This window comes from Microcebus murinus, chromosome 10 (assembly GCF_040939455.1).
Source record: "Microcebus murinus isolate Inina chromosome 10, M.murinus_Inina_mat1.0, whole genome shotgun sequence".
NCBI classification, from domain to species: Eukaryota; Metazoa; Chordata; class Mammalia; order Primates; family Cheirogaleidae; genus Microcebus; species Microcebus murinus.
Genome location: NC_134113.1, coordinates 54,979,140 through 54,992,500, shown reverse-complemented (window position 1 = coordinate 54,992,500; position 13,361 = coordinate 54,979,140). Strand labels below are relative to the sequence as shown.

General features: G+C 42.1%; 2 protein-coding genes and 1 pseudogene across 7 annotated transcripts in view; 1 reads left to right on the top strand and 2 right to left on the bottom strand.

Moving 5' to 3' along the window:
* The window catches only part of LARP4 (La ribonucleoprotein 4), a 171,837-nt gene extending 161,288 nt beyond the window's left edge, over positions 1-10,549 (bottom strand). For all 4 annotated transcript variants that reach the window (XM_076007251.1, XM_076007252.1, XM_076007250.1 and 1 more), the window contains exon 1: positions 10,424-10,549. The gene's annotated coding sequence lies outside the window, so the exon portion shown is untranslated. The remainder of the gene's footprint in view (positions 1-10,423) is intronic.
* Positions 6,956-10,543, bottom strand: LOC105869922 (small ribosomal subunit protein uS5 pseudogene; annotated as a pseudogene).
* A 251-nt stretch (positions 10,550-10,800) lies between the features above and the next one.
* The window catches only part of LIMA1 (LIM domain and actin binding 1), a 91,781-nt gene continuing 89,220 nt past the window's right edge, over positions 10,801-13,361 (top strand). For 2 of the 3 annotated variants that reach the window (XM_076007247.1, XM_012762012.2), the window contains exon 1: positions 10,801-10,922. The gene's annotated coding sequence lies outside the window, so the exon portion shown is untranslated. Of the gene's footprint in view, positions 10,923-11,739; positions 13,224-13,361 lie in introns of those variants that run through there. The other variant, XM_076007246.1, reaches the window with a different exon arrangement.

Here is a 13,361-nt window from a genome sequence, read left to right as displayed (position 1 = left end):
ATAGGAATGGGAATTTTTAACAAGACCTCTAGGTGGTTCTGACGTAGGTAGTCCTTACTTTAAGGCATGGGGCTAATGGCTTCCCAGTTCTCCTAGGATAGAGTTGAAACTCCTTAACATGTCTTCCAGTGACTTGTAAGATCTGGCTTCTACTTTAGCTTTTCAGCTTCACAGATAACTATCACCTCCTACATCCTAGACTTAAACTGTACTGTGTTTTCCCCCCATTTTTAAAGTAAGCATAGCCCTATGATGCTCTGCTCTCCTGTTGACCCTCACCATCTATCACTTTCAGTGAGCCAATCAAATGACACACACACACACACACACACACACACACACACACACACACACACACACAGAATCACACCTCTGCCTTGCTGCTAACACCTATTTACCATTCAGTTTAGACATCGGTTCCTCTAAGAAAACTTTCCTGATTCCCAAGACTGAGTTAAGTACCTCATCTAAGGGCTACCATAGTTTCCTATATTTGCTGTATCACAGCACCTATCTAAAGTATTCTACCAATTTAATTACTCATCCCACTGAATCACTGTCTTATTCTCCAGTGAATCCTCAAACTTAGCATTGTACCTGGCATATTGTAGGTACTCAATAAATATTTATTGAATGAAACAAATGAATGACTTTTTTTTTTTTTCCTTTTTTTTTAGGTAAGAAGCAACAAGAGGAACAAATGAATGACTTTTACCTAGAAGTATGAAGGGAAGCAGAATAAAAAACTGTATTTATTCTGTGTATTCTGTGGGAAATATGTATACCAATGAACAAGTATCAGGAGGTACTACAGAAAAATTACCATAGCAAACAAACTAGGAGAAAAATGAAAAAAATACTTGAATAAGCTGTTCACAACAAAGAAATCCAAATGGCCAATAAGCATCAAAAGAGATGCTCATTCTTACTATCAACTAAACAAATGCAAATTAAACCAATGAGATTATTGTTCCATACCTATCAAATAGGCAAAGATTTAAGTCTGATAATATCAACTTTTGGCAAGGATGTAGAGAAATGAAATCTGACACTGTGGATAGAAGGGTAAACTAGAGGACAATTTGTCAATAGCCACTTCTTAGTCTATACCTAGTAATTCTAGAATACAAGCATAAGGATATCCTTTTAACATTGTTTATAATAGTGAAAAAATGAATGTAGGAAATAGAAATACTTTATTTTTTTATATTTTATTTTATTTTATTTATTTTATTTTTTTGAGACAGAGTCTCGCTTGTTGACCAGGCTAGAGTGAGTGCCGTGGCGTCAGCCTAGCTCACAGCAACCTCAAACTCCTGGGCTCAAGCAATCCTCCTTTCTCCCGAGTAGCTGGGACTACAGGCATGCGCCACCATGCCTGGCTAATTTTATATATATATTAGTTGGCCAATTAATTTCTATTTATAGTAGAGACGGGGTCTTGCTCTTGCTCAGGCTGGTTTTGAACTCCTGACCTCGAGCAATCCGCCCGCCTCAGCCTCCCAGAGTGCTAGGATTACAGGCGTGAGCCACCGCGCCCGGCTTATATTTTCTTTTTTTGAGACAGAGTCTCACTTTGTTGCCCAGGCTAGAGTGAGTGCCGTGGCATCAGCCTAGCTCACAGCAACCTCAAACTCCTGGGCTCAAGCAATCCTTCTGCCTCAGCCTCCTGAGTAGCTGGGACTACAGGCAAGTGTTACCATGCCCAGCTAATTTTTTCTATATATATTTGTTGGCCAATTAATTTCTTTCTATTTTTAGTAGAGACAGGGGTCTCTTGCTCTCTTGCTCAGGCTGGTTTCAAACTCCTGACCTTGAGCGATCTGCCTGCCTTGGCCTCCCAGAGTGGTAGGATTACAGGCGTGAGCCACCACACCCAGCCAGGAAATAGGAATACTTTAAAAATGCATTGGATCCATTTATATGAATATGGATGGTCCCCTACAATACTAAATAAAGAATTAATGTCAATAGTGCCAGTGCTATCTAATCAAAAGAAAATCCAAAACAAAGAAGCAAAAGCTACTCCAGATGAGAAGGAATCACTGAAAGATCTCTGGATACATGGAAAATCAGAGTGAAAGGACACCCCCAAAGGAAAACAATATCTCCATACCAATGAAAACCTTTTCCAGGGTGCCCTGTTCAGGAAAGACAAAGACAGGGTGGAAAGTAGAAACAGAACTAACATTTATCATCAACTCTGCAGTAGGCAATATCAAACATTTTATATACATTTTCTTATTTGAGTTTCACATCACTACTAAAAATACATACTACTCATTGGTGTGCCAATAAATAACCAGCTCTCCAGGGAGATAACATGTACCTATCTATACATACATAAATCTATAAAAAATTTACTGATATAAAGCTTGTATAGCTTATAGTTTACAAATAATAAATATAAAATACTCTTCTTGTAAATTCCACACAGCCAGTTGATTTCACAAGTTTTCAGTGATTTTTCAGAACTCTTCTCTACACAGCCAACTTATGGTTGCAATTCAGCTGTAATTTGACAATTCCAATCTGCTCTTTTTTTTTTTTTTTTTTTTTGAGACAGAGTCTCACTTTTGTTGCCCAGGCTAGAGTGAGTGCCGTGGCGTCAGCCTAGCTCACAGCAACCTCAAACTCAGCAACCTCCTGCCTCAGCCTCCCGAGTAGCTGGGACTACAGGCATGTGCCACCACGCCCGGCTAATTTTTTGTATATATATATTTTTAGTTGGTCAATTAATTTCTATTTTTTTAGTAGAGACGGGGTCTCGCTCAGGATGGTTTCGAACTCCCAACCTCGGGCAATCCGCCCGCCTCAGCCTCCGAGAGTGCTAGGATTACAGGCGTGAGCCACCGCGCCCGGCCTCCAATCTGCTCTTTATCCAGTATATTTCTTGTCATTAAGTGTGATATGTGATCTACTGTTAAACTACCATTTTTCACCCTCATACAAACTCATTAAAATGAAACCTCCAGTATTAGCACTGCTGATTGCAATAATGCTATCTTTTTAGCTTTTGTATAATTGCAGCAACTGTAACATTGATTCACCATTGTTATCTGCAAAATCCTGAAAATCAAATTAATTCATGTTTTAAATTTTTACTTAAATGGCGCAAATTTTCCCCACTAGTTATTCATGGTGAAATTAGTTCTTTGTAAGGCTAAGAAGGTTTTTTTTGTAATTTTAGGGGGTACAATTTCAGTTTTTGTTACATGGATATAGTGGGTAGTTGAGTCCCAGCGTATAATGTAACCACAAAATAGTATACATTGTATCCATTAAGTAATATTTTTATTCCTTATCCCCCTATCCTTCCAAGTCTCCAACATCTATTATTCCATTATGTCCATGTGTACACATTATTTAGCTCTCACTTATAAGAACATGAAGTATTTGACTTTCTGTTTTGAATTATTTCACTTAAGATAATGGCCTCTAGTTCCATCCTAGTTGCTGCAAAAAACATGATTTATTTGTTATGGCTGAGTAGTGTTGCATGGTATATATATACTATGTTTTCTTTTTTTGAGACAGAGTCTTGCTCTGTTGCCCAGGCAAGAATGCCATGGTGCCAGCCTAGCTCACAGCAACCTCAAACTCCTGGGCTGAAGCGATCCTTCTGCCTCAGCCTCCCCAGTTACTGGGACTACAGGCATGTGCCACCACACCCAGCTAATTATATCCACTCATCTGTTGATGGGCACTTAAGTTAGTTTCATTATCTTTGCTATTGTGAATAGTGCTGTAATAAACATTTGAGTGCAGGTATCTTTTTGACATAATGATTCCTTTTTCTTTGGCTAGATATCCAGTAGTATGATTCTGGATCAAATAGTTCTATTTCTAGTTCTTTGAGAAATTTCCATACTGTTTACCATAGCAGTTGTACCATCGTACATTCCTTCCAACAGTGTGTAAGTGTTCCCTTTTCTCTGCATCCTAGCTGAAATGTTATTTTTTGACTTTTTAATTTCTTTTTTTTCTATCCCTATTTTTTTCTTTTTTTCTTTTTTTGAGACAGAGTCTCACTTGTTGCCCAGGCTTAGTGAGTGCCGTGGCGTCAGCCTAGCTCACAGCAACCTCAAACTCCTGGGCTCAAGCAATCCTCCTGCCTCAGCCTCCGGAGTAGCTGGGACTACAGGCATGCGCCACCATGCCCGGCTAATTTTTTTTAGATATATTAGTTGGCCAATTAATTTCTTTCTATTTTTAGTAGAGACGGGGTCTCGCTCTTGCTCAGGCTGGTTTCGAACTCCTGACCTCGAGCAATCTGCCCGCCTCAGCCTCCCAGAGTGCTAGGATTACAGGCGTGAGCCACTGCACCCGGCTCATTTTTTTCTTTTTTTTTTTTTTTTTTTTGAGACAGAGTCTCACTTTGTTGCCCAGGCTAGAGTGAGTGCCGTGGCGTCAGCCTGGCTCACAGCAACCTCAATCTCTGGGGCTCAGCGATCCTACTGCCTCAGCCTCCCGAGTAGCTGGGACTACAGGCATGCGCCACCATGCCCGGCTAATTTTTTGTATATATATTTTTAGTTGGTCAATTAATTTATTTCTATTTTTGGTAGAGACGGGGTCTCGCTCAGGCTGGTTTCGAACTCCTGACCTTGAGCAATCCGCCCGCCTCGGCCTCCCAAAGTGCTAGGATTACAGGCGTTGAGCCACCGGGCCCGGCCTTTCTTTTTAATAATAGTTATTCTGATTGGTTAAGATGGTATCTCATTGTGGCTTAATTTGCATTTCTCTAATGATTAGTTTCCCAAAGTGCTAGGATTACAGGTATGAGTCACTGTGCCCAGCCTTTGCCCACTTTCCAATGGGGTTGTTTATAGTTGTTGAGTTGGGAGATGGTTTTAATAAATCAGAATAAATAAAAGTGCTATTTCTAATAAAAGACAATTACCTTTTAGTAACATATTCCTAGGCAGAGGTTTAAATTTATTTTTATTAAATGCAATGTTTTTAAACTTATGACTTAACCAAATCTTCAACTTGAGATTTATGCTTTTCTAATACCAGTCTTTAAATTTTCCAAAGTTTTTATGGCACATTTTATTATTACTTTCTGAATGTTAGTTTATCTTGACTACAATGCAATTGAAAGTAATGAAAATTCTTGAGGGATAGCAATCATTAAAGTCTTGCAAGAAATTAAAGTTAACTAATTTCTTTGCCAAACCACAATAAAAAGAATGAGAAAAATGTTTATGTAATGGAGGATATGTGTGCCATACAGCAGTGGCAGTTCACAAATGACATGCCACCCATTTCAACTCCAGTACTTGGCTAATTTTAACTATTTCAATATCAAGTTCCTTAGCTACAATTCCTAACTCAGTTTCTTTTTTATTGGATTGGTGATAAATAGAATAAGTTTTATCCAGAATATTTTTTAAATGATTGACTTTATTTCAGATATTGAACTCCAATTGATAACTTAAACAGTGCCAAACGAAAATTGAGGAAAATTTTCTAACAAATTTGTAGCCACTCCAGTCTTGCTTACCTTACTGCCAATGTAGTATAGTTCCAACATAAATGGTGGTTGATATTTTTAAGTTAACCAGTAAGACAAAAGTGAAACAATGAAGTGGTATGTTGGAACTTCATTTATCAATGACATGAGCAACATCTTTGCTGAATCAGATAATAGTTTTCTAATTCTTCTCAATTTCTTGTGTTACTCATAATGTAAAGGCCACTGATGAGCCACACATTTTAATTCTGCATAATTAACATTTTCTCTACCAGCCTGCTACCTTTTTTGTGAATTAAGCTTTATTGGATTATGGCCATCCCCATCTTTACTTGGTACTTTTGTACCACAATGAGAGTCAAGTAGTTGTGACAGAGACTATATGTCCCAAAAGCCTAAAATATTTACCATTTGTCTGTTTACACAAAATATTTGCTGACATTTGGTCTAGAAAAATCAACAAAACAATAAACCAAGCCCTGACTTGTAGCATTTGCAAATTTCCATGGTGTAAAAATTCCCATTATAGCTAATTTCATGCTACCAATGTGACATCTCTGAACAGAATTGGGAAGAGATGCAAAGAACAACATTATTTCCACTATGGAGATACATGGAAAAATAATCTTAGTAAAATTATTTGTAAAAGGAAAAAAACACAACTGAAGGTTTTTGAGTATTTTTACTTTATTTTTAACATAATCATATGCTTATATAATTTGATTTTTTTTTTTTTTTTTGAGACAGGGTCTCACTTTGTTGCCCAGGCTAGAGTGAGTGCCGTGGCATCAGCCTAGCTCACAGCAACCTCAAACTCCTGGGCTCAAGCAATCCTCCTGCCTCAGCCTCCCAAGTAGCTGGGACTACAGGCATGAGCCACCATGCCTGGCCAATTTTTTCTATATATATTAGTTGACCAATTAATTTCTTTCTATTTATAGTAGAGACGGGTCTCGCTCTTGCTCAGGCTAGTTTCGAACTCCTGACCTCCAGCAATCCGCCCACATTGGCCTCCCAGAGTGCTAGGATTACAAGCATGAGCCACCATGCCCTGCCTGATTTTTTTTTTTCCCAGCTTAATTTCACTTTATTTTTCTCATATAAAAATGCTATGTTGGCCAGGCGCTGTGGCTCACGCCTGTAATCCTAGCTCTTGGGAGGCCGAGGCGGGCGGATTGCTCAAGGTCAGGAGTTCAAAACCAGCCTGAGCAAGAGCGAGACCCCGTCTCTACTATAAATAGAAAGAAATTAATTGGCCAACTGATATATATATAAAAAATTAGCCGGGCATAGTGGCGCATGCCTGTAGTCCCAGCTACTCGGGAGGCTGAGGCAGAAGGATCACTGGAGCCCAGGAGTTTGAGGTTGCTGTGAGCTAGGCTGACGCCACAGCACTCACTCTAGCCTGGACAACAAAGCGAGACTCTGTCTCAAAAAAAAAAAATAAATAAATAAAAAATAAATAAATAAAAAATAAAAATGCTATGTTGTAGCCACAGCTGACGCCTGGGTCCTCTGCAGGGAGACTCCGGTGTGGGTCTTGACAAGATGGTTGGTGAATTCCTGGTAGGGAGACTTGGTGAATATTGTCTCTTTCCAGAGGTCAGGAGTCAGATAGCTATAGGTCTTGGAGATGGCATCAAAGGTGGCCTTTGCGAAGTTGCCCAGGGTGGCAGTGCAGCCCCTGGCTGAAGTGTAGCAGTCATCGATACCAGCCATCATCAGCAGCTTCTTGGGCACAGGGGCTGAGAGGATGCCAGTTCCTCTAGGGGCAGGGATGAGACGCACCAGCACAGAGATGCAGAGGCCTGTCACCTTGCAAGGAACAGTGTGGGGCTTGCCCATCTTGTTCCCCCAGTAGCCTCTCCGCATGGGGACAATGGAGAGCTTGGCCAGGATGATGGCCTGTCGGATGGCAGTGGCTACCTCCTTGGAGCACTCAACACCTAGACCAACGTGGCCATTGTAGTCCCCGATGGCAATAAACGCCTTGAACCTGGTCCGTTGGCCAGCGCGGGTCTGCTTTTGCACTGGCATAATAATCTTCAAAACCTCATCTTTGATAGTTGCTCCCAGGGAAAAATCAATGATCTCAGACTCTTTGATAGGCAAGGAGAACAGATAGATCTCCTCCAGGGATTTGATCTTCATGTCCTTAACCAGGCAGCCCAGCTTGGTGACGGGCATCCACTCCTCGTCCTCTGCCTTGCCTCCGCCAGCTCCGTGGCCTCGCCCCGGCCCCAACCACCAACAGGAATTGCCGCCGCCACCGAAGCCTCCACTCCACGGAAGCCGCTGCGCCCTCCCATTCTAGGAAGCCCCCAGGGCCTCTGGCTGCGCCATCGTCACCTGCCATTTGGTGTTTTCTGGGAGAAGCTCGGCCTGATTTTTAATAATGGTTGTGCATAACAACTGGCTCATGAAATGCCTAAAAATTTAGCAAGCTACCTTGCAAACTCGTAAAAGCCAGCTGCAATGTACTACTAGCTCTATTTTCAAAATGAAGCTTTGGGAAAGCAAGTGATTTGCCTAGTTTGTAAGTGGCTCAGTCAAGATTCAAATCTAGCTCTAAAAACCCTGACCCAGGTGAGGTTTCTTAGTCTTTTTTGTTTGTTTTTTGAGAAGGTGGGGGGGTCTTGCTGTGTTTCCCGGGGCTGAAGTGCAGCAGTCTAATCCATAGCTCACTGCAAACGAGAATTGCTGGGCTTAAGGGATCCTACCACCTCATCATTCTGCATAGTTGGGACTATAGAGGCAACTACCATGCCTGGCTTTTTTTTTTTTTTTTTTTTTTTTTAGAGAAGGGGTCTTGCTATCTTGCCCAGGCTGGTCTCCAACTCCTGGTCTCTGGCGATCTTCTTGCCTCAGTGTCCAGAGTAAGTCTTCTTAGCAGGGAATAAGGGCCCCTAGGTTTGGGGGAGACATCTATTGAAGGAACTCCACATGTAAGGTAAAGTATTTTCTGGAGTAGCATCCTACATTGATATTGCATGCTCTTTAACATTCCCAAGCTTCCTACCAGTTTTTTTTTTTTTTTTTTTTTTTTTTGAGACAGAGTCTCACTTTGTTGCCCAGGCTAGAGTGAGTGCCGTGGCGTCAGCCTAGCTCACAGCAACCTCAAACTCCTGGGCTCGAGTGATCCTTCTGCCTCAGCCTCCCGGGTAGCTGGGACTACAGGCATGCGCCACCATGCCCGGCTAATTTTTTATATATATATCAGTTGGCCAATTAATTTCTTTCTATTTATAGTAGAGACGGGGTCTCGCTCTTGCTCAGGCTGGTTTTGAACTCCTGACCTTGAGCAATCCGCCCGCCTCGGCCTCCCAAGAGCTAGGATTACAGGCGTGAGCCACAGCGCCCGGCCTTCCTACCAGTTTTGCTAGGTTTGTTTTTTTTTTAAAAAAAAAAAAGAGAGCTTGAGCTCTGCTTGAGCTCTGTTGCTCAAGTAGGATGGAGTGGGGCAATGGCAGGATTATAGCTCACTGTAATCATAACATTGCCCCCTCCCAAGTAGCTGGGTCTACAGGCACACACCGCCAGGCCTGGATAATTTTTTTTTTTTTTTTTAGAGATGGGATTTCGATATGTTGCTCAGCCAGGTTTTTAACTCCTGGCTTCAAGGTATTCTCCTACAAAGAGCCACCCCACCTGGCCATGCTAGAGTCTTGATGCTTAATAGTGTTAAAGCAACATAAGCAGCAGGCCACTAGGCTAGGGTTGTTTCTTAGATAGCAAACCAAAATTTGAGGTATTCTTCTAAATAACTGATTAATTTGAAATCAAGCCTCAACCAATCACAAATAGTCACCCAGTCAAGTGGTTATCTAACTAGGGACCTCCCATGTGACCATATCCAAATAAGGAGAACGCTTAGCTGTAGCCAATCAAGTAATTTCTTTATTTTATGTTCAGGTTAGGCTGGCTTGGCAAGTGGAGGCTCACCCTGTAATGCTAGCGCTCTGGTAGGTGAGGCGGGAGATTTGCTTAAGCTCAGTAGTTAAAGACTAGCCAGAGCAACAGTGAGACCCCATTTCTACTAAAAATACAAAAATTAGCCTGGTGTCAGTGGCATATACCTGTAGTCCCAGCTACTAGGGAGGCTGAGAGGCAGGAGGATCCCTTGAGCCCAGGAGTTTGAGGGTACAGTGACCTACGATGGCCCCACTGCACTCTAGCCAAGGGAACAGAGTTTTGAGACTTTCTCAAAAACAAAACCAAACCAAACAAAACAAAAAAAGAAATTGTGTTCAGGCTATCAAGCTTGTCGCCTAAGCTGCTGGAGCAGAGGTCTCTGAACCAGTTCTGGTTTTGAATGCTGTCAGATTCAAGAATCTTTTAATGCTCAAATAAACTCTTAAGCTTATTTTGTCCAAAGTTTTACTTTCAACAATACCTATCCAGAAATCGGTCTAGGCTGGATAGCTGAAGGAAGAAGGGAACAACTGGTTGGCCAGTTCATCTGCTGTTGGAAATTTCCCGTCTCCTTAAACATTTTCATTAACTATAGGAAGTGCAAATACAAGTGTTTACCACCATTAGTCCCTTCTCATACTTATCAAGCTTCATGAATTTCAAAAGCTTCAGAAAACTTGTGCTCTGGAACCCTACAATACTTGGGGTACAGGAAAGGACACTATCAAAGAGCATTATGCAGCTGCTCAGAACTGGGAAAAGAATTTGGGGCAGTATGGCCAAGTGCGAGGCCTCTAGGCAGTCTCTAAAGCTTTCGCACCGCTCCTATTCTCAGTACAGGATTAGAAAACGGTTAGAGCTGTTGGAGAACTTGGACATCATCTGCCCTCGTCAAACTCCTTCATGCGTGAGGTAACAGCTCCAGTGAGGTGAAGCGACCTATGAAAGCAAAGTGGCCGAACCAGGATTAATTTATACCTTTTTCCACTACACCACGCGGCCTCCTCTAAAACGCTCTCCTTGCACAGAACTTACCCGGAAAACACCAGGAACCTAGTTGGCCTACAGTAGGCCTTGAGCTTAGGCAAAAGCTCTGGGTGGCTCCTGGGTCAAACTGCGGTAACTTTGAGTCAGAGGGGTTCAGGCCACGTAGAGAAGCACGGAGTCCAAGGGCGTCAGGGTGCGTGGACGCTTCAGAGAGCAGCAGAGCGTGCAGAGGTGGCCAAGCCCCTGGATGGGAGCCACGCCTCTCGCAACGCCAGCGCCCCGCGCCGGAGGCCACCGGAGCAGCCGCCGGCTCAGGGCACGCAGCCGGGGGCGCGCACGCTCATCCCGAGGCCGCGAGGGAGGCTGGCTGGCTGGCGTGCGCGCCCCCGCGGCGGTGGGCGGGGTTGGGGCGGGGCTCTGAGCCGGACCGGGGCGGGGCTGCAGGAGCAGTAGGTGCCGCAGCTTGGTCGCGACAGGTGCGCGAGGCAGAGCGCCCGGACCTGTGGCAGGACTGGTAGCAGGCAGAGAAAAGACGGATTTTAGCCAGGTGAGGCCTTCTGTCTCCACATTCTGCGCAACCAGAGAGTGCGCGAAGACCCTCTTCTTCCTCCACACCCTCTTTCTTCCTCGACTTCTGGGGCAGGGGGGAATCCAAGGAGCGCGAGCCCCTCCCCCTCGAGATAGAGGGTCAGGTGGAGGAGCCACTGATCCTCTGCTTTTTCTTCACTTCTGGGTACTTCGCCGAGGCTGGGATTGCTTATGTAGGGCTGAACCTTTGCCGCCCGAGCTGAAAGGACCCCCTCCTCCTTCATCGGGGACTCTCCTTTCTAACTATATACTACTTTGGTGTGATAAAGGAAGGTGGCAGTTCATCAAAGTTCAAAATACCCTCCCAGGTAAATATAATATTCAACTGCTCCTTCTCCTTCTTTATTTTCAGCCATTCCCTCTCCGATTTTTCTCTCCTTCCGTTACACCAGCTGAACTCTCTTTGAGGCACTTACATGCTTTTGAGGAATGTTGAAAATACAGCAGTCCTTGAAGCTGTATGTGTCATCCCCGAATTGCTGTCGTGCATATATTGCTGGCACCTGTCACTAACATATGTAGGTGTTAATGTAACTGTACACCCCTGGTTACACATGCTAAAGCTCAAAGTTGTGGGTGCTAGGAGCGAACCATCTGGCGCCCTTCCTAGCCTGCTTATTGGTGCTTACAAGGAGTTTAGCTGGTCCTGGTGAGACATATTTGAACTACTATTGTCTTGCACCTAATTCCAGCTTTCAGAAGTCTGCCTAATCCAGATGGTTCTATTGACTTGACTTTCAAATTAGTCAAAGGTATTAGAGAGTTATCAAATTTTAAGACAATGCCCCTTTTAGGGAGAGCTCTTCTTTTGCATTAGGTATTCTTTCTTTTGCTCTCCATTTAAGTGGTTCAACAGAGTAGTTTTATCTGCATAGCTATTAATACTATTCACAAATAATAAATATTTCAGGAACCATGAAATAACACTTTCTTCTGAGGAGTGATGTAGACACAAAAGAAGACCCTGAACAAACATTTTCTAAGTTCTTATGGCATTATAGCCTGGATGAAGGATAATTATGCTTTAGATATACCTTCAAAAAGTTATAGAGTTGGCAGGGGAGAAAGTAAAAAAAAAATGTGCATGCATATATATTTTCTTGTTTTGCATTGATGAAACAACACATAATGTGGTACTAGGTAATTACTTATTTCATTCTTTAAACAAAACAATTAGTAAGTGCCTCTTGTGTCAGTCAAAAGTTCCAAACATCCCTATCTTAAAAAAGCTTAAAATCAAAGGGGTTAGGCAGATCCATAGATACAAATTAAAGTATTAGTGATGTAATTTTTACACTAGAAGTTAGCCTAGGCTACTGTAGGAGCACAGAGAATACAGATTTTTTTTAAAAATTCCCTCTTCTGCTTTTCCTTAATAACAAAACAAAAACACATAGCAACAATAACAATAATAACCTTTGGGTAATAGTGAGTGATTCTCTTCAGTTTATGTATTTGTATCACTTTCATATTCCTTACCTTGTCTTCCTCCAACTCCATGACCCTTTGAAGGTGGGATTAGCCCATGTTATTAATTGTCTGAAAGTTCAATAAATAGTTGGTGGAGCTATTTTCACTGTTCTGTATGTGGCCCAGCAGTGTTGTTATCAAGTAGTCCCTGAACTGTAGAGCATCTAGGAAGAAAACAGTCTTTTGGCAACATTAGTGCCATTTTGTAAAAATTACCTCATTGTATAACTTTGTTTAACTTGGTACATTCAAGCTTTGTTCCAGACTCTGATTAAAGGTGGGGCCAAATTTCAGCCCAATAATTCTAAGAAGAGAAAGCTTCAGAAGTGAAAACAATTTTATTAACAGCACATCTTGGGGACAGGATGCTTTTTTCTGCTAAGGTGCCCTCAAATTGTTTTTTTGTTTTTGTTTTTTACTTGGGTAGGGAAGACAGGATAGATAGGTGGGTATAGAGGAAAGGATCAGAGTGTTTGAAGATTCTTTGCAGTTTTGATTATTTGACGTCTACAGTAGTCTTGAGTGTTCTTCATGTAACTGCAAGCTTTTATTAATTGCCTGCTGTGTGCCAATATTCTGGTATATAGAGGATGAACGTGACTAGGTCCCTTCTACATGATTATATTTTTAAATAGAGGTTTTGAGTTAGTTATACAGATGGAGGTTGTTTCATCTGATTATTTGAGCGATAGCACTTGATAAACATATTTCTCTGACATTGTTTATCTCCTTTCTTTCTGTTTACACTCCAGGAAAGTGGTCTCCACAGAAATTTTTGGAAAGGCAGCAGGTATATTTGCATGTATTTTGGGTATCTACAATGATTATGTTGTTTTCTTAGAATATTTTCAAGTATAATTACTACTATGGCTTATGAGGGGCCAAAACAAAACAAAAATTTAAAAATTGTTTCTTAGGGTTTAAAACT